Here is a 22028-nt window from a genome sequence, read left to right as displayed (position 1 = left end):
TATTTATTTCTTTATTACTTTTTGAACAGGCATATTCAATTCACCATAGATAGCATCCTTAATTTATATAAAATTGAAAAATATTTTGATCGAAATTTGTTCCCGTTTATTTTGTCCAGGTTCACCAGTGCGAACTTCGATGGAGTAGCAGAAGACATCAGTGAACAGGAACCAAAATCGCCTTACAGTTATTTTTCTGCGTACTTCCCAGAGGACTGTTGGAATGAATGTGCGGTTCAGACTAATCTCTATTCTGTTCAAGAAAGGGGAGGTCGTTCCGTAAAGACAAATGCAAAGGAGCTCCAGACCTTTGCAGGCATTCACATTTTAATGGGTGTCTTGAAGATTCCAAGAGTACGCATGTACTGGTCCCGACTGCTGAGTGTCGAGGTGATCACGAATGCGATGCAGCGTGATAGGTTCTTTGAGCTTCGAAGCCACCTACACTTTTCTGATAGACTGTCTGTAACAGACAAAGAAAAAGCAGAAAACAGGCTTTTCCTGGTGAAGCCAATTATAGAGTTCTTCAGAAAAGCATGTCTACAGCTTCCCCGTTCTGCAGAGCTCTGCGTGGACGAGCAAATGATCCCGTTTACTGGCAGGTGTCCAATGCGACAGTGTGTCCCTAGCAAACCAAACCCTGTTGGGTTGAAGAATTTTGTGTTGGCAGCGACTGATGGCTTGGTTTTGGACTTTACAATTTATGTCGGGAAAGGAACTGTTCCAGTTGAAGACTTGAAAGAACTGGGCCTTGGAGGAGCAGTTGTGAAGCAACTGACTAACACCGTGAATTGAAACGACGTTACATTTCTCTTCACCGATAGGTACTTTACAGCAATTAAACTCGCTGACGTTTTGCTCAAGGAGAACATTTTTCTCACGGGCACAGTCATGGCTAACCGCACCAATGGCCAGGCAGCACGAATGCCAAATGACCGGTCTATGAAACGTGGAGATTCCTGCTGTAGAGTACGCAGTGACGACAAGCTTTGTGTTGTCAAATGGAAGGACAACAAATCAGTCATTTTGTTGTCATCTGCCTACGGGACTGAGCCAGAAGGAAAATGTCGAAGGTGGTTGAAAGAAGAAATGAAGAGAATCGACGTTGCACAACCTGACATTGTTGCCAAGTACAATCAACACATGGGCGGTGTCGACCTGATGGACCGCTATGTGGCTTACTACCGAATCCAGGTGCGCAGCAAGAAGTGGACTGTGCGCGTTTTCACTCATTTCTTAGACTTGGCTTGCTGCAATAGTTGGGTGCAGTACATGAGGGACTGCGAAAATGCTATGGTTCCCAAAAAGGATCGGCTAGATTTGCTGAACTTCAAAATTAACATAGCTAATGTACTGATAAAAGCAGACCTGTCTGATTCACGGGGGTCTCATCCAAATGCAGAAAAGGGTGAAGAAGCGACTGCACCAAAGAGAGCCAAGGTGATTCCCATACCCCCAGATGAGGTGCGCTACGACCAGACTGGACACTTCCCTGAACATACTAAGATGAAGTTCCAGATGAAGTGTCGGAATCCGCATTGCAGTGGCAAATCGCGAGTAAAGTGCAGAAAATGCAATGTGTTTCTTTGCCTTCTAAACAGAAACTGTTTTCTTGAGTTTCATACGCCCTAAGTCCCAGAGTACCCACTTGGGTACCAGCAAACTAACTACTTTCCGTTTGTATTTTTAACGCGCAACAATTTTTTTGCTTCGTTTTGCACTAATTTGTGTCCAATAAACAAGTTTTACAAAAATCGTTCACGAATTGTTGTCTCAGGACTGAAGAGGCTACGTAGGGATATTTCCAAACCAAATAAAGCTTGCGCGTGTTCCGGCTATTCATAAAGGTGGTGCTTTTGAAGACTTGAACTATAGACCAATGTCAGTGCTTTCAGTCTTCAAAAGTTGCTGAACACATAATGAACCAATGAATTGTCGATTTCCTCACTCTGCATAACTTGATAGTAAAAGAGCAGTTTGGGTTCAGAAAGAATAAGGCAACTGAAACTGCTTTACATTATATTAAACAGAAAATTCCTGACAACATTAAGAAATGAAAGCTTACTTTCGGTTTATTTCTTGATTTTAGGAAAGCCTTTGATTCTGTTCATCATGATATATTATTAATAAAGGTACCGTACTATGGAATCCAAGGTACAGCACATGTCCTGATGGAAAGCTGTTTAATTTGCAGGGAGCAATACACCACAATAAAGAGCATCGCATCCGATCGAGGTACTATTAAATACGGAGTTCCATAGGGTCCATTCTAGGCCCCATATTATTCTTGATATATGAGTGATATTGTAAACACCACAGGCTGTTTTGAAATGGTATTACATGCAGATGACATTAATGTATTTTTTTTCAGGTAGCAATTAAAGCTTCGTTTACAGCGAAGCAAATGAATGGCTTCACTATTTAGACTTTTGGTTAACCTTTAATAACCCAGACCTAAAGATAAACAAGACGGAATACCTGATTTTCAAGCCTAAAGGTAGCAAAAAAGATAGAGAGTTCAAATTGAAGTTCCGGAATAACATTATCAACCAGTCTAAGAGGATTTGCTTTTTAGGTGTTATCTTTCATGAAACGTTTCTCTGGAATTTGCACACAGAAGCTCTCTGAATTGAACTTTCACGTGTTTTTGGCATATTAAACAGATTGCCAGTGAAGCAACAAACTATGCTCTCTTTGATTCACGTTTAACATACTGCTCCCAGGTATCGTCAGACACAACACAAAGAAACCTTGATTAGCTGCACCCTCTGCAAAAGCGCTCAATATGTGGTATTTGAAAATTCCAAAAATAGAACATTGCTTGCCATACTTTAAGATCTATGACATACTAGAGATCAGTAAGCTATTCAAATATAAGTTATTTCTGGAAATCACCAGTATATGTTACACCGTTCAAATATTGAGGTGCAATACAAAAAGAAACACTCCACATATCCTTAGGGAAGATAAAATACAGGTGCCCCGATCTCGCACCAACTATGGTGATGTGAGATTATGTATGCAAATAGCAAATTTATTGAATCAATATCCAGCCTTTTTGAATTATTACCAATCTACCCATCACTACCTAAAGAAAACACTAAAGACATATGTACCTAATGGAATAATAAGTCAAAGAATTTCTTTTGTGTCATGGATGATATTTCGGTGTGTTGTACGTGTAAATAGTATTCGGGAATCTGTAAACCTTTTTTTTTTCCATATACAGAAGCATGCACACAGTACTCAGGGTTGTCCATTTGTTTCGTTTTGTGTGCTTGCATACATATTGGTTGTTGTACGATGTACTGTACTGCAAATGTGTTCGAATAGGCCTATAGTGGTTGCCACTGCTGTCAGGGGTGCGATGGCCTCATCAGGCAACAATGCCATTAGCCTTCTCACCCAGGACAAAGTTTGTATATTTTTTGGCCCAAATAAACCGTACTACTACTACAACCTGAATGATGCAGGTTCGATCCTGGTCTAGCCAGTCGCGTTTTGATAGAGGCAAAATGCTAGAGGCCTGTGTTCTATGCAATGTCAGTGCACGGTAAGAAACCGCAGGTGGCCGAAATTACTCCGCAACCTTTCACTACGGCCCCTCTCATAGCGTGAGTCACCGTCGGTTTTTGGACCACATAAAACCAAACCAAAACATCGACTAGCTTTCTTGAATGGGATAGCCAGGGTATATATGCCTTGTGTTGTAAAGCGCATTTGTAGAGATGGAGTGGGAATTTTTTTTTCAGTTCCACTTACTTTTTTCCTCCCGCTGTACAGGTCAACATGCCCGGATGACTGACTGCAGACAACAGGTCGCAAGATTGCTTCTGAGGAAACTATAGTCGGACCATTACTTTCACCATTTATTTTTATGTGGTGCATTCTTATGGTGCATGTGTTGCATATTCCTTGCCTGCATAGCTTGAAAATAAACTAAATTTAAGTATATTGATCGTCATGTCATTTGTGAAGACCGTGTGGTGACCTTTTTCAACAGTTGTAGACTGTCTATAGGCAGTCTACGGACAATGGTCTATTAAGGTTTTTTAGACAGAGCTCTATAGACTGTCTATAGACAAATTTCTACAGCATTGCCAGGCCACATAACTCTGGAATGTCTATATACAGTCTATAGACAAATGTCTACTGGACCAGTAGACTTGTCTATAGACAGAAATCTACAGGAAGTGTATGGCCTAATTCTATAGATCATCTATAGACTGCCTATAGACCTGTGTCTATTACTGTGATAAAGATGAAGTGTGGCAAGTGCGCTGCACGCACTCGCGCGCATGGGGGGAGGGAAGACGACGAAGGAGGAGAATAGAGATCGGCTCGACCGTATGCTACGTGTACTGTTTCATTGCTAATTATCATTACTACGATACAACATATTTTGGCGACGAGGATGCTGTTTTGATTCGGGACCTTCACGTGGCCTGCTCACCATCCGTCATGAGCTTTTCTGGGCTTCAGCCACCACCACCCTTCCTGCCGACTCCTGGTCTTCCTACCCTTCCATGGGAGCAATGGGAGCTGGCGTTCCGGAATTACATGCTGGCCTCTGGTGCCTCTACTCTGGGCGCGGACAGGCGGAAGGCCATCCTGCTGAATTGCCTCGGACTGGAAGGTCAGCGCATTTTTTATACATTGGCGCCGCCGTCGTCCACTCCAGCGCCTACAGCTGCGGCTTCGCACTCCGGTGACGAGGCGCCCTGCCTTGACGAATTTGATGCGGCGATATCCATCCTGTCGGAGCATTACAAATCGTCCGTGAATGTAATCGCCGCACGTCATCGCTTTCGCCGTCGAGTTCAGACTCCAGGAGAGACAACCGATGAGTACGTCGCTGTCCTTCGCAGCCTTGTCGGCGACTGCGGGTTTGGGACCATGGCGGACGATATGATCAGGGACCAGCTGGTGAAGACCTCGAGTTGCCATCTGCGTGAGCGCCTACTCATGGAAGGCTCCTCCTTGACTCTGTCGCGCGCCATGCTCCTTGCTCGACAGTGTGAGCATTTGTCTATAGACATTTGTCTATAGACGGTCTATGTGCAGAAGTCTATAGGAAGTGTATGGCAGTAAATCTATAATTTTCTATAGACTGTCTATGGACCTGTGTCTATAAACTGTCTATGGACCTGTTTACTTTCAGTAGACATTTGTCTATGGACTGTCTATAGACAAATGTCTACAAAAAGTGTATGGACATAAATCTATAGATTGTCTATAGACTGGTCTAATGGATTTGTCTATAGACTTCTTAGACTAAAGTTCATAGACAGTCTATGGACTGTCTAAAGAAATTTTTGTAAGGGGAGGGGAACCGGCTTGGCCGACTGCACAGCGACCATTGGAAAGTTGTGCGAGGCGGCTGTTTTTTTTTTCCTTTGCGCGTCCACAACGCCATCGGTTCGTTACAGTCGTTTTTCCCTTTCTTTCGTGCCCATGATGTCGACCTTCGTGCTGAAATCGCGATCGCAGTTCACTCGGGTAAATACGGTAGTTTCGCAAGGCGAAATACCGCGACCTTCCAGCTATCCTCTAGAGATTCGTTGAACACTCATTACCAGCACCTCTCCTTGACGTCAGGGCACACAACGAGACACACATTGATGACGTACCTGTTTATGAAAAATCTAGACATCACCCCGTTCTGTTCCACGTTAATGAAGTCATTGGATAAAATGCGACAGCTGCTAACAGAATCGAACCCATGACCCGGTGTTCAACTCACAGATGACATTCTTGTGGTCTGGTTGGTGAACTCGAGTTTTAGGCGACGCGGCGTGGCATTTTCGGATCTCTGCGTGTTGTCCTGTCTCTAAATACTGTCTTAAAACGTCGGATTATTGAAATCGCTGGATATGCTTACGGCGCGCTCCTGTTCATCAGCCTCCAAGTTCAATCGCCGGTAAACCGGTACCCACCTGGGCAGCCATCAGGTAGTCGTAGAAGATGACGAGACCCGCTTCCGCCGCGGCAGTGGACGCCACCGCGAATGCCATGTACAGGCTCGTGAGCCGGTTCCATTTGATCACCAGGGGGTAGCCGGTGGCGTACACGGGCAGCATCAGGAGCGCAAGCAGCAGCCGATCCCAACCTGAGAAGGCGCTGGGACGCACCTGGCTCAGCGAAAAACGCGCCAAGAAGCACCAGAACCAGACCACCGACAGCGCCGCCGTGCGGGCCCGAAGCTCGGGAAGGAGCAGTACGTCGGAAAGCCTGAACGGCTTGCCCACCTGCAGAAGATGCAGGGACGACGACAGGTAAAACTTAAGTGGTTTCCTGGGTGGCATGCGAGCGCTCTCTTCCTACACTGTCTTAAATGAGCGAGGACCAGTAGCAGCAGCCGCATCGCTGAAAACCAATTTATAGGAAGCATGATGAAAGGGACAGACCGATTGCAACCGCGGCGCCTAAAGGTCATTCATACGGACTTCAAGCCACAGACAAGACGCCTGAATGAAAATAATTCTCAATCGAACCGCATAAACAAATTGATGGGCTAGCTCTGTTAGGTCAGGATGCGACATCTGGTTCGGGAGAGTTAATATATGAAAGGCGCGCATTCACTACATGCGCGTGTATTCACGGCTAAACGTTGAGCCCTCGCGGCGGAGTGGTAGCATCTTCGCCTTACCCCAAAGACCCTGGTTCTATTGCCTGCCTCGACACAGGTTTTTTTTTATTCACTGATTGTACGGGGGGGGGGGGGGGGGGGGGGGGTTGGCCACGTGAGTGGCAACGTGGTGCGGAGCAGCGGCCGGCGCCGTGGCTGGCCACGTGGTTGGTCACGTGGTGCGGATTCCAGAGGATGCGTGCGCAGCGGCTCCTGCGAGACAGCTGTGCACCGTGTAACGTCACTGCTCCTCGCGCATGCACAGCATGGCTCTCCAGGAGCCGCGCGAAACTGCTCAACATCGGCCAGTGTAGCTTACGCTACAAAAGCCCAAGCAGCGCTGTTCTTATACTGACATAGCTTTTTCTTGTCTATTTATTGAGTGCGCTATGTTCGCCTTGGATATGAGGACCGATTGATGTTGCGCTACGTTCCGAGACAGACAACAAAAAAAGCAGTTGTTGAAAATGAGAAAATTAGGGGGGGGGGGTTGCATGTTACTGCTGAATGAGCTAGAGAATAGAAAATTGTACGGCAACGTTATGGTAAGGTTAACATTAAGATGTCGGAAGAGAACAGCGTGCCTAGGGGAACAAGAATTCATTGCTCCCACCATGGGATCAAGAGGAGGGTGGAGATCCGCCAGAACTCGCAGTGCATAGAAGGGGTAAATATTTGCCTGGGAGGCTAACGAAGGAAAAAACGTCGCGTGGGTGGCAGGTGAAGAGAGATGGGGAGACGAGATTAAGAAGGTTGGTCGTGCAAGCCATCTGTAGACCAGTCGGAAAAGCTTTTGTCTCGGATCAGGCTTAACCGGGCTGAACGTGATGTTGATTGTAATGCTGGCTCTGCCGGCTTCCTGTCGGCTCACCTGAAGTGGCTTGACAGCCTCGGCGTAGTGGACTAGTCGCCAGACGTCGCCTAGTGCCACGCCGTTCTCGCCGGCCAGGCGCGCGATGACGGCGGTCAAGGTGTCGTACTTGCCCATAGCCAGGAGCCAGCGCGGCGACTCCGAGACCGCGTGGAATGTCAGCGATAGCAGCACCATGCTCATCACCAGTGTGATGCGCAGGAGCCGCAGGTCCACGCGCTGCAGCCAAGGGCACAACGAGCCGGCGTGCACAAGCAGCGCAGCCGTCTGCGCTGCGGCGATGTACAGGGTGCGGCTCGCCGACGAAGAGCTCTGGCCGAAGGAGTAAGATTGAGGACCTGGAAATCATATAACTGAAAAAATTGAATTTGTTTCATCTGTATACTTCAAGGGCCGCATTCTCGGATCGCTCACCTCTAGTGTTGACCGCTTGCGTTTTCGCAATAGCTTAGCTATCACCGTACAATTAAGTATGTAATAAAGATTGAAAATTATTTTATCCAATATTTGATAACCACATGGCCAACAATTTTTGAGTGGCAAACCTTTTGTGATAGGAATTTTTTTCTTTTAATGTAAAATTTCACTATAACCATCGATATATCCGAGATCACCCGACGAAACTCTTGCATCTTTCCGTATGTTAACATTTTTGCTGTCAAAAGTGTTCCTCATTGGTTTTCCATGGCAGTCTTAAATGTTCGATGCGATTGATAAAAACACTTTAAAAGAAATGTCTTCAGAATAATGGACAATTCATTCAATAATTCCACAACACTTTCTTGCAATTTTCCATTTTTCAAAATTTTTCTCCGAGGATTTTGTACATGAGAAGAACTGATTTCTGTTCTTGAAATGCTTTTCCAAACCGCTCCGCACTGTAATACCTCTGGCCCTGAGGGTGATCCAACAAAATTCGAGATCACAGCGGCGAGCCGCTTTGGAGTAATTCATTAACGCCTCCTCGGCACTCGTCGCCTCTTTGTTCCTTTTTACATCTCTTTACGTGTGATCTGCGTTGAAGCTGCACTATGCGATGGCACAGGCGGCTTAAGCATGATGCCTCACGCCCACACAACGCGCAATTAAATTGCACCACGGCATCAGCGCGCGAACACTGCATCTGCACGCGGCAACGGCGAGAGAGCGAGTGGCGTACAAGCGGTGCGCCGAGGTTGAAGGGGCCGTACACTCATTTCAATTTGTTTTTTTTTTGTGCGCTGTCACTCCGTGTGTCTCACGAGATCGTGACGTCACTTCAGCAAACCGCCAATGGCGTAGGAGCGACGCGTCGAAGCGGATGGGGCTGTATACCCATTTCACGTTTGGCGTGTGATCGCTCCGCTCCGCACCGTTCCACTATTAATTCACCCATTAATTATCCTTAGTACACCAATAATAGCCTTAATTCAACTTAATTTCCGCTTAACAGTTTACATTAATTATTAATTATTGATTCGACTTCGGTTAACTGCGCATTATACCTCATTTGATATCAATCATTTTGGGTGTTCAAATTTGGCGCCACGCGTTGGTTCCGCCCAAACTTCCGGGCCTGTGGTCCACACTTCTGGCGTTTTCAAATTTGGCGCCACTTGTGTTCTCGTCCGCCCACTTTTTGGACATTGTTCGCTCTAATTGACTACTAATCCGATTTCGAAAATATTCGTTTGGGCAGCATCCTCACATCACCCTCTTTCGATTACAACCACTCGTTTGACGCTACCTCTTCCGAGTTCCCCACAACTGCTGCGGACACGACCTTGCGAACATACCCTATAGTCGGATACAACTTAAGTCTGCTGTGAATCTCCGCCCACATTCACGACCACCTCACAGATTTCCTTTACGACAATAATGTAGTTCGTTGTTAAAACTTTTCCTGTTAGCTAAGCAAAAACTAATCACAAGAAAAAATTATAGGAGCTAGAATGTTGATACATGGCTCGTTTCATATAGCCAAACGCTAAAAAGTTGATTTCGTTTAGTATTACGATGGGCCAGCGGAGTAATACAGTACGCCGCGGACCGTGGCCCAGTGTTAGCAACTGCTGTTTTTTTAGGTTGTATCCTACTATAGTAGAGCTTTTGCTTTAATAAATAAATAAATAAATAAATAAATAAATAAACAGTTGGCACAGACACTTAGGACTGCTTACGCGTGAAAAGGCGTAAGCCCGCCCGCTCGCTTTGTGAACACAGCCGTCGCCCGCTGCTGCGCGATGTAACCCGGTGCCCCCCCCCCCCCTCTTGCAGCTGGAAATTCTACCTCTGCATGGCTTTACGTAGCCACCGCCGCACGCACCCCTTCTTATCGGCGCGCTCGTCCGCCTTAAGGGTATGACGCTTAGTTGACGGGCAAATGCCCATATGTGATGTGTAGAAATGGTCTTTCTTAACAATCACACATTCTCTCTCTCTCTCACACACACACACGCACACACACCGGCGGGTTTTCGCACAATGGAGCAAGATAAAATGCACTGTCAACGTCGTTTATGAGATATCGCTCTACAGTGGAAAAGTACATCTCAGGAAAGGGCTGATGCATTAAATTCGCGCAAGTGAGTATCAGATGCCAGTTCGCAGCACTACTTGTGAACATCGGCTGGTGCATTGGTAGTATTGGTTGTGTGAGCCATGTTTGCGAGATATCCGTATTGCGAGGCGATGCCATGATAAAGCGATGCGAGTATTTGTAAAGGCATATTGAACTGCGTATTTACTAAGTATTTACTAAGGTAATCGCTAATAGAGTCAGGGCAACGTTAGACTAATCAACCAAATGATCAGGCAGGCTTTCGTTAAGGATATTCCACAATAGATCATATTCACACTATCAATCAGGTGATACAGAAATGCGCAGAATATAACCAACCTCTATATATAGCTTTCATTGATTACGAGAAAGCATTCGACTCAGTGGAAACCTCAGCAGTCATACAGGCATTGCGTAATCAGCGGGTAGAAGAGCCTTATGTCCAAATACTGGAAGATATATATAGCAACTGCACAGCTACTTTAGTCCTCCATAAAGTCAGCAATAAAATTCCATTAAGGAAGGCCGTCAGGCAAGGAGACACGATCTCGCCATTGCTGTTCACCGCATGTTTACAGGATGTATTTCAAGGCCTGAATTGGGAACAGTTGGGAATAAGAATAAATGGAGAATACCTAAATAAACTGCGATTTGCTGATGACATTGCCTTGCTGAGTCACTCAGGAGGTGAACTGCAAATCATGATCAATGAGTTAGACAGGCAGAGCAGATCGATGGGTCTAAAAATTAACATGCAGAAAACCAAGGTAATGTTCAACAGCCTAGCAAGAGAACAGCAGTTCACAATTGGCAGCGAGAGCCTAGAAATTGTGACGGAATACGTCTACTTAGGGCAGGTAGTGACAGCTGATCCGGATCATGAGAGGGAGATAACTAGAAGGATAAGAATAGGGTGGAGCGCATAAGCAAATTCTCGCAGATCATGAGTGGCAGTTTACCAATTTCCCTCAAGAGGAAAGTGTACAAAAGCATAATCTTACCGGTACTCACCTACGGGGCAGAAACGTGGATGCTAACGAAAAGAGTTCAGCTTAAGATAAGGACAACGCAGCGAGCCATGGAAAGAAAAATGATAGGTGTAACGTTAAGAGATCGGAAGCGGGCAGAGTGGGTGAGGGAACAAACACGGGTTAATGACATCCTAATCGAAATCAAGAGAAAGAAACCCCGCAGGGGGGCGCCTGCAGCTTGCAGGCGTCGCGACGGTGAGTGGCGACACCGCGGGTTCCCGAGCATCCGTAGGGACATCCCCGCAAGGGGATGATGGTGAACTGTGCATCACCACGGACCCGAGCACCCGCGCCTCGCCGTGCGTGGCACCGCCGTGTCCGGGGAAAAGGGGATCCTGGTTGTTGAGCCGATGCCGAGCGTTTGGACCCTTAAGGCCCCTTGGCAAAGGCAACACACCACTTTGGCCCCAGCTTCCTGCAGACGGCACCTCCGGCCTGACCCGACCGGGGGGAATCGGCAGTCGCCTTTTCCTATCCTCCTCTTCATCTTTAACTTTCCTATCTCTGTCTCACAACTCTCCTATATCCTACTCGCTTCTTGGTTTTTCCTTTTTTCCTGGCGGCGAGGGTTAACCTTGTGTGACCAACTACCCTGAGTTGCGTCATATTTGGTTACAGTTGAGGTGTACAGCTGGCGTGGGCAGGACTTGCTATCAAGTTCCTGTCCCGTCCCCTTGTTGGACTCCGTGGTGGGTGGCTGGCACCATGACCGAATAACTAAATTTTCTTTATGGCTCCCCCCCCTTTCAAAACCTGATCGCTCTCTGAAAAGAGGGCGGAACGAAGCAACAGACTTTTTCCCGAAAAAGAAAACAACCTTCCCAAAGTTCCATGTCATACATAGTACAGTAGAAGGAAAACAGGCAAGAATACTATCACCCTTTCTTGTGTCAAGTGCCTAACAGATGCACTGGGCCCCGGATATAAGCTATCGAAAATGGCCAGTGGCGACTTATTACTAGAAATCCGTGACCATACCCAAAACTCCAAGATCTCAGACATTCTCTCAATTGGAGACATCCCAGTCTCCATAACAGCCCACAGATCCCTGAATACCGTCCGTGGTGTCATCTCAGAAAACGACTTCATTCATCTAACAGAAAAAGAAATGCTAGAAGGTCTCAGCGACCAAAATGTCACAGATGTCTATCGAATTAAAATTCGTAAAGACAACAAAGAAATAGATACTAAACACCTGGTATTCACATTCAGCACAAGCACATTACCTGAAACCATCGAAGTCGGATACCTTAAAGTTAATGTCAGGCACTACATTTCTAACCCACGCAGATGCTTCAACTGTCAGAGATTCGGGCACGGCTCTCAGAGTTGCCGCGGCCGCAAAACCTGTGCGAAATGCGCTTCTAAGGACCACAATTCAGAGGAATGTGACGCAGCACTGCGCTGCGCAAATTGCGAAGGAGACCACGCTGCGTACTCCAGGGCGTGTCCGTCCTGGAAAAAGGAGAAAGAAATTATCACCATAAAGACTAAAGAAAACATTTCATTTAAAGAAGCCAGGAGGCGTTTTTCACTAACCAACACATTCTCGTTCACAGCGAAACCAAACTTCGCTGATGTGGTGCGCAGGGGCGTAGCACCACATAGCACTCCGGCACCTGCCGAGGCCACTTCCACCGAGCCTATGGCAGGGCCATCCACGCCCCAGGCAGGGTCAGCGAAAGCTGCCCTGCCATTTTCACAGCAGGGAGCGCCGGTCCATGGGTCGGCATCCCGCAGGACTTCCCCCGTCAGGGGAGGCCTGAAACTAACACAACCGCGGCTGCGCGGTCCTCCAGCACCTCTGGCGAGGTGATGGATACAACTCCCAGTCCGCCCGCTTTGCAGCGGCGGAACAGCTCTCTTGAGCGAAAAAAAGACAGACCCCTCATAACGGGCCCTGAGCATAAGTAAACGCCTTAGCGTTCTCACCCCAAAAATTAACATGGCTTTCTTAATTCAGTGGAATTGTAGAGGAATTATGCGGAACTACAGCGACGTAACACATTTTTTAGGGTCAATGCTACCCACAGTTTTATGTCTTCAGGAGACCAATCTTGGTCCACAACATGTGCATATCCTTAAACATTATAACATTTTTAGACGCGATCGCGAGCAGGCAAATCGACTCTCGGGAGGCGTCGCGATTGTCCTTCAAAGCGGCGTCCCTGCTCAAGAAATCAAACTTTACACTAAACTTGAGGCAGTTGCAGTTAGCGTCGTTACCTACAAAACAATAACAATATGCTCTTTATATCTCCCCCCACACATCACATTAACAATACAAGATTTAGAAGGCCTGATCAATGAATTGCCGGAGCCATATCTGGTAGTTGGCGATTTTAACGCTCACTCCCCGTTTTGGGGAAGCGAACGCTGTGACTCTAGGGGCAAAATAATCGAAGATTTTCTACTCTCGAATAATGTCTGTCTTTTAAACACAGGAAAGGCCACATATTGTTGCCCAAGCTCAGCAAAAATGAGCTTCCTTGATTTAGCTTTCACATCACCGTCTCTTTTTACCGATTTTAAATGGGATGTTTTAAATGATCCTCTGGGAAGTGATCACCTACCCACTGTCATCAGGCTCTCGTCTTCCACTCCAGTCATCCCCACAAGACCACGGCGCTGGAAATTTCACCTCGCCGACTGGTCACTTTTTACAGAAAGTGCCACTCTAGATAAAGAATTTTCTGAAGACCTCAGCATAGATGAAATTAATGAAAGATTTACTACATGCATAATATCTGCTGCAACACTCGCTATACCACAAACAACAGGACTCGTACAGAAGAAACACAAAGTATGGTGGACAGAAGAATGTACATTTGCAAAAAAACAGCAAAATAAAGCATGGGGCACCTTGCGCCGGTACCCCACTGCAGAGAACTTACTCATTTTTAAAAGGGCCAAGGCGAGATCGCGGTACGTGTGCAGGAATGCTGAGAAAACCTCCTGGCAGAAATATCTGTCCTCTATAAATAGTTCAATACCATCAAAGAAAATGTGGGACAAAGTTCGTAAATTCACTGGTGACCATACTTCCTTCACACTTCCGCTTTTGACAACACCCGGTACACAAGCATCGTTGGAAGAACAGGCCAATTTATTGGGCGAGCACTTTGCTGAAGTCTCAAGGTCATCCCACTACACAAGCACATTCCAGAAACACAAAGCTATAGCTGAAAAACAAAAACTTCCATTCGGAGCAGGCATGCAGGAAGACTACAACCAGCCCATTACACTCCAGGAACTAAATAGAGTATTATCTTCCGGTAAAAAGACAGCACCAGGCCCAGACAATGTGCATTACAATATGCTTGCCCATCTCTCTGATACAGCCGTACAGGCACTGTTAAAATTCTTCAATAAAATATGGATGACTGGCAGAATACCTGAGGAGTGGAAGAAAGCAGTAATAGTACCTTTTCTGAAACCCGGAAATTCACCAACAAGTCCTGACAATTACAGACCAATAGCCCTCACCAGCTGCATTGCTAAATCTTTTGAAAGTGTAATAAACATTAGACTCACCTTTTTACTCGAATCTCGGCAACTATTAGATGTTCATCAATGTGGATTCAGAAAAGCATGCTCAACCACCGATCACCTTGTCCGCCTAGAGAACACCATACGGGAGGCGTTCATCCACAAGCAGCAGTGTATCGGGGTCTTCTTCGACATGGAGAAGGCATACGATACCACGTGGAAGTTCGGCATCCTCCGCGACCTAGCAGAGCTAGGTATCCGAGGCAGGATGCTGAACTGCTTGAACGACTTCCTGGCTAACCGCACATTTAGGGTCCGCCTAGGAACAACTCTCTCCATGACTTTCACTCAAGAGAATGGCGTACCTCAAGGTTGCACTCTAAGCACGACACTCTTCGTAGTAAAAATGAATTCGTTAGCCAAAGTAATACCCAAGTCCATAATGTATTCGGTTTATGTAGATGACCTACAGATAGCATGCACTTCCTCCAGCATATCGTCCTGCGAGAGACAAATACAAATCACACTTAATAAACTAGCTGCTTGGGCAGAGATAAATTGGTTCAAGTTCTCTCCTCAAAAAACAGTAGCCGTTCTGTTCTCATTGCGACGAGGCCTACAATTCAATCCCAACCTATACTTGAATCAAGCCACACTACCAATTAAACCAGAACATAAATTTTTAGGACTCACTTTTGACAAGAAACTCACATTTCTACCACACATTAACAACCTTAAAAAGAAAGCATCCCAAGCTCTCAATGTATTAAAGGTGCTCTCGCGAAAACGGTGGGGGTCCGATAGAACATGCCTATTACACATCTATCGCTCTCTGGTACGCTCCAAGCTGGACTATGGGTGCATAGTATACGGTTCAGCAAGAGCATCCTACTTGAAAAGACTGGACCCTGTTCATAATCTTGGTCTGCGACTATCAACTGGAGCATATAGAACATCCCCGGTAAACAGTCTTTACATTGAAGCTAATGAGCCTGCACTAGAGGATAGAAGAGTCACACTGACATGCGCATACGTCCGAAAAACCCGTACTCTTCCTAAACATCTCTGCCATCCCATTGTTCCAAGTGCCCATCCAAAAGATTATTTAACAATAAACCACAATCCATCCGGCCACTAATAATGCGCTTTGAAGATAAATGTGAAGAGTTAGGAGTACTGGATGCCCTGCTGAATATTGCACAAAAATATGAAAATTTACCACCATGGTACAACCTGCCTTCAGTGTGCGACTTCACACTGACACACTTACATAAAAAGGAAATGCCACATCAGCTCATACTACAAGAATTCTTTGAACTGCAAGAAAAATATGACACCTTCACTGAATTTTACACTGATGGGCCAAAACAGAAAGTCATGTTGGATGTGCAGTAATTCAAGACAAAAATGAAAAAATGATACGACTGCCACAGTATGCATCGGTTTTTACTGCCGAGAGTTATGCAGTCTTTGTAGCCGTAGACCAAATAGTAAAAGAAAACATTAAAAATAGCGTCATTTACACCGATTCACTGAGTATGCTCAAAGCGCTGCACTGTAGAAACGCCGCTGAACCCATTATAGGAAACATCATACATAACATAATTAAAATAAAAAAACAAAATCATAACATTATATTCTGCTGGGTGCCCAGCCATGTTGGAATTGTAGGTAATGAGAGAGCAGATGCATGCGCAGCACAAGCTCGAATTGATCAAATAAAACAAGATAACATACCACACAGGGATTTTTTTGAAATTAGTGCACAGTAAACTTAGAATTAAGTGGCAGGCTGCATGGGAAGAACAGGCAAACAACAAACTGCATTCTATAAAACCCGTTTTAGGAGAATGGAAATCATGTAGACATCAAGAACGTTTCACTGAAGTTATTTTATGTCGGTTACGCATTGGGCACACACACCTTACACACAACTTCTTACTGACAAAACAAGAAAAACCTCTCTGCGAAATGTGCGGCGAAGTACTCACTGTAAACCACATTTTAATTTCATGTACAAAACTGGAAGAACTGAGAAAAAAATATTTTACAACACTCTACAATGAATACATCCCATTGCACCCCAAGTTGCTTTTAGGTGATCAAGCACTGGTTGATCTTTCAAGTATTTTTAAGTTTCTTAATGAAGCCAATGTTTTAAACAAACTCTAGCTATAAAAAGCGTAACATTTAACAAAAACCTAATCTTGTGTTTGGCGCATCATAGCCATAGTTGCTTTTGCGCCATTAAAATCAATATAACTAACTAACAAGAGAAAGAAATGGGCTTGGGCAGGGCATGTAATGCGAAGGCAAGATAACCGCTGGTCCTTAAGGGTAACGGAGTGGATTCCAAGAGAAAGTAAGCGTAGCAGGGGGCGGCAGATGGTTAGGTGGGCGGATGAGATTAAGAAGTTTGCAGGCAAAGGGTGGATGCAGCTGGCAAAGGATAGGGTTAATGGAGAGACATAGGGGAGGCCTTTGCCCTGCAGTGGGTGTAGTAAGGCTGATGATGATTGAACTGCGTGAGAAGAAAGACAAGGATTATTTACACGCTCGGTACAAATACGGAGCACGAAAAACAAGACAAAGAAAGAAACAAACAAAAACCAAAGGTAGCTATTACAACCTAATAAGGAAATCTCTGTCCACGTCAGTGCAAGGGATGGATCGCTGACACGATTTGTCTTGGCTATGTAGTAGGCTTCCATGAACTCCAAAGTCTTCTGATCCTGATGTGCGAAGATTACAGATGGTCTGTCCAGGTGGGTTCAGTGGTATTTGTTTTGCTTGCATTCATCTAAGAGTATTGCCGCTAATCTATGTAATATTTATATTTATTCGCGTTCTTTGGTCAAACCTACAGCACGCGGCCAGCAAGCGGCGCCAGATGCGACCGGATTAGGAATGGTAGTAGTTCAGCGGAATTGTTCTTACGTTTTTCTAGATTGTATAAGGTATTAAAGGGGCCTTATCTCAAGATGTCCTCGTTGCTTTTAGGTTCAACGCGGCCGAGTACAGACTATTCCAAACCCGACGACCGTCTATCGCAGCCGTCGAGTTGTTTTTCCTTTGCGGGGTTGACCAATAAATAGCTTGTGTTAACAGTAATGTATCTGACAGTTCTCAACACAATCGGAGTCGTTTAGGAGATACCACTGTGCCGTGGAAAAGTCTACATCGGACAGAACGGGCGATGCATTAACACGGTCTGTGCTGCGGTCCGAGCCACCTGTCAAAAATTAGAACACTTCAGCCCCGCCTTTAAGGGTATGAACGGATAGCGTTAATGGCTCCTTTCGCTGGTTCTTCAAGCAGTCACTGTTCATTTTTCACATTCGCCTATTTATCATAATAATCAAAACACAGTTTCCAAACTCTCGTTTTTGAGCTCTCCATACTCCAGGTTACGCACACAATGTTTCCTCGATATACACACTCATTGATTAGTACTTACTGCATTGCACACAATCACGAGACCACAAAGGAGCTTTCTACCCGGAAGCAGGTTTCATACTGAGAAAACTTTATACTTGTCGTGCGCCATCTGTTTGGGCAGCTGCGTACATCAGATCGAAGGAATTTTCCGGCGGCCGCCGCAAGTCGGCGCCACTATGCCGCGTAGTGTTATTGTATATGTCAAGTAGGGTGCCTCGATGGAGCTTCCAAAAGGCTCTATCGAGCACCCTAACGTCTAAAGAGGATATAAATGGGTCTCTCAACACAACGCCGGGGTGAGGTGGGCTTCTCGACATAGCGCCGACGCCTCCTTGTAGTAGTAGTAGTAGTATTAGTAGTAATAGTAGTAGTAGTAGCAGTAGTAGTAATAGTAGTTGTAGTAGTGGTAGCAGTAGTAATAGTAGCAATATACTCGTAACAGTAGAGCCTGTAGTGTGGTACGGCCTTCGCTGCTACTTTTGCGCACGATATCAAAGTGAAAGTTTTGGGGGGTCTGTTTTCCTTTGCCAAATACGTCACTGAACCGTAGAGTCAAAAGCGGTTCGGGCCGGGGCTGAAATCAGCAGCGGTGGTGCGCGGCTAGGAGAGGGCCGCACCTCGAACAGCAGGATGGAGGTCATGATGTGCACGGCCGCGCCGGTGACGGCGATCAGGAGGTTGGCCAACACGAAGGTGGTGAAGGAGTCGGCCGCCATAGCCACGAACACGGAGGCCATGGCGACCAGCAGAGCAGTGAAGACGACCGGCTTGCGGCTATAGTGTTCTAGAAGGGGGTAGTGGGCTCAGCAGCCGGCGCGCCCCATGCATTGCGGGGAGGCGGCGAGTACGGACGGGACCCGGATGTTAGCGGCGGCGCTGTAGTCGCGTGGGCTGGCTGTTGGTGGCGCCCATGTGCTGCCTTTCGCACGTTTGTTCCCGCATGGTTTGAGGCTTAATAATAATAATAATTGTTTTTTGGGGAAAGGAAGTGGCGCAGTGTCTTTCTCATACAATATTGGACACGTGAACCGCGCCGTAAGGGAAGGGATAAAGGAGGGAGTGAAAGAAGAAAGGAAGAAGAGGTGCCGTAGTGGACGGCTCTGGAATAATTTCGACTACCTGGGGATCTTTAACTTGCACTGACACCGCACAGCACACAAGCGCCTTAGCATTTTTCCTAAAAAAAACGCAGCCGCCGCTGTTCTTAGTTTTTTAAGCGCATCATTTTAGTTTGTTTCGCCGGCTGCCTTCTTCATTCGTGAAAAGTTGGAACCGTCAGCGGCAACGACACTGCTTTGCTCCCGGATGTCAAACTGGCTACAAGTGGACTAAAGGAAAGCAGCCGTCGTTGTTTACTGTGCCGAAAGATGAGGAAAGACGCCGAATTTGCCAGTACATCATGACATCCAGATTGAGCTAGGATCAACTGGAAAATTTATTTCACATATTCAGGCAATCGTGCGGGTCCAACGACCACCCAACACCGACACAGTTTCTAATTGTCGTCAACTGCTTGTCGTTTTACAGTCTGGTCAAGACAGTGGACGCTCAGGCAATGCTGACCTTAATGGAGGTAGTGGAGAAATAAGTTCTCTCCTGGGTGCGTGCGATGCTCCTGCTCAAGAAGACAGGGTTGCTGCAATCGACCAGCTCATCGAGAAAGGCAACATAGCTTCAGCCGAGCGCATGCTTCAGAGTATTCCTGCTGAGCACAGAGAGTATCTAGAGCAGAAGAGCGACGACCGCCTTATACATTATATGGCAGGGTATGTTGCCCGAAAGTTTGACACATTATCACTGCACGCACTGCAAAGCCTATTGGAAAGCTCCTATAAGGAAGGCAGAAATTCTGAGTTCAATGATATGTGGCAATTAAGGGAGGGTTGTTGTATCCTTCGCAAGAACTTTTCCGGGTAGTGAAGAAGGATATATTCACTGTTTTCCTCAGTCGCGAGGGACTCTGCAGTGAGAGCATAGTAGATGTAATGCTGCTTGTGAAGGCAAATTTTGGTTATGCCTTAGGTTACAGCCAGCACGCAGATGAGCTCACAACTGCAGAGTTGATTAAGTTCTATGTGCTGACAAGGCTGCACTTTTATGTAAAAGGGCTGAACCAATCGCGACAGGAACGGCGGAAAAAGAAATTGCACACGAAGATAAGCCGTTGTTCATAGTGCCTCTCTCGTAGCAGCCGAAAGCAGTGCCCTGAGAAGGAGGTGGCTGCCCGTTTGTTGTACCAATAAAATTGTTTTGTGCAGTCCCAGTGGAAAGCAATATTCAGGTTGAAACGTTTAAATAAACCTCTCAAGAAATCGTGCCCACAATATTAAAACTCCGCAGAATTCCATCATACGGCACGATTCAAATTCCTTTGTTCACGTGGCCATGGCCGTGCAAAATAAATAGCCACCAGGCCGCGGTTGTAACTAATGCATTCACACCTCATTAAAAGTCGAACGAGCACTGGACTGTTTATATCCAGGAAAAGTACCAGGCAGCAGAATGTTATTGGCCCAAGCAAGGCAAATCATCAGTGGCCAATGCTTGCATGATTGGAGAAAGGCCAGATAACGCATCTGAAGAAAAGCTGCAACCAACTAAAACCAACTGGTGTACCATTTGGTTTGCTTGGGAAACCACTTGAAACCAACTGGTGTACCGTTTGGTCTGATTGGGCAACCAGTTAAAACCAACTGGTGCACCATTTGACCTCAGTTGGAGAACCAATTCATTCCAACTGGTTGGGGCCCAATGGGTGGCGAAAACACAATTGGATGACCAATTAATTGGTTTCAATGGGAAAATTTCCAATTCAACCCATTGGTTATTTTTGACTGGGTTTCCCCTACTTTTTTTTGCAGGTGTATTACGAAATTTTGCGCATTTTAGGAACCGCCGTGACCGCCTACTAATTGCATCACCGTGGCAGGAATTATCTTTCTAGATTTCAGTGAATGTGTACTTTGGAAAATAAAAGCTGAATTTGATGAAATAAAGCCTCGTCGATTCGGGATATCTCTGTTCAGGATGCGTAAGTGCGCGTGCCGCAATTGTTTGGCTAACTTTAGCAGTGAATGTGATTGCGCCTGGACGTGCATCGAAAATTTTGATTGAAAATAAGCGATTTACTCATCCACAATTTTACTTCTGCCCTGTTTGTGAGCTCTGCGTTTAGAAATGAAACCGGATCGTCGTACGGCGGTTCTGTCTCTTCGTCGGGTCGGCTTTATCTTCGCCCAAACTTGTGGCATGTCAGCGTTTCCACCTTTTCTGGGCTCTTTGCCTTGAGAGGTAGGTTTTAAGAAAATATGCATTAGAGTTGCAGACGTACGATTTTCGGAGTTGTACCAGATGCACAAGCTTCCTCGGCGCTGCGAATGCAGCGCGTATCGCGGGTATGTCGCGGGTTCTTTACAGCCAGTGCTCCGGTGGCGCCATCTCACGCTGTCGACGTGAGATGCCGCACCCACGGGCTCTCCCTGACCCCACTACACCCTTCTAGAACACTATACTGCGGCCCACCCGGTCGGCCATCTGGCCCAGCAGGGGAGGAACCAGCACGCCGCTCACCGTGTAGTACGCGAACGTCTGCACCAGGTATTGCTCGCGGTCGCACACCAGGTCTCACCTGGATTGAGTTGTCCGTGGAGCGAAGACAGGTTTAGGTGAGGCACTGACGTCACCGCTAGCAAAGCTTGTGCACGACGTAAAAGCGAACCAGATGTCTGCCGTGTCCCTGAAATTAGACCGACCTGCATCACATGGTTACGTAAGGCCCGTTTTCCATGACGCCCATTTTCCGGTGCAGAATACTAGACTTTTCAAGAAACCGGCAGGGGAAATAGTAAGGTTTGGCTGGATTAAGACTGTGGCTATAATTGTTTTACCATTGCTTTGGTGACGACAACGGTAACATTTACTCTGCAGAAATTATTTGCACCTGTTGCTGTAACACTCAAGGCATGCTGCATATTCCATGCGGTGTGTTAAGGTTATGTGAAGGTATAGAGGGTGTTTGTCCTAATGTGAACC

General features: G+C 46.2%; 1 long non-coding RNA gene and 1 pseudogene across 1 annotated transcript in view; one reads left to right on the top strand and one right to left on the bottom strand.

Moving 5' to 3' along the window:
* Positions 1 to 3908, top strand: part of LOC144132616 (uncharacterized) — a 141287-nt gene extending 137379 nt beyond the window's left edge. The window contains exon 5 of the long non-coding RNA XR_013314878.1: positions 3784 to 3908. This is a non-coding gene — a long non-coding RNA (uncharacterized LOC144132616). The remainder of the gene's footprint in view (positions 1 to 3783) is intronic.
* The window catches only part of LOC144132615 (beta-alanine transporter-like), a 59895-nt pseudogene that overhangs the window by 36236 nt on the left and 1631 nt on the right, over positions 1 to 22028 (bottom strand).

The sequence above is a fragment of the Amblyomma americanum genome, chromosome 5 (assembly GCF_052857255.1).
Source record: "Amblyomma americanum isolate KBUSLIRL-KWMA chromosome 5, ASM5285725v1, whole genome shotgun sequence".
Taxonomy (NCBI): Eukaryota; Metazoa; Arthropoda; class Arachnida; order Ixodida; family Ixodidae; genus Amblyomma; species Amblyomma americanum.
This window is presented reverse-complemented; position numbering and strand designations above follow the sequence as displayed.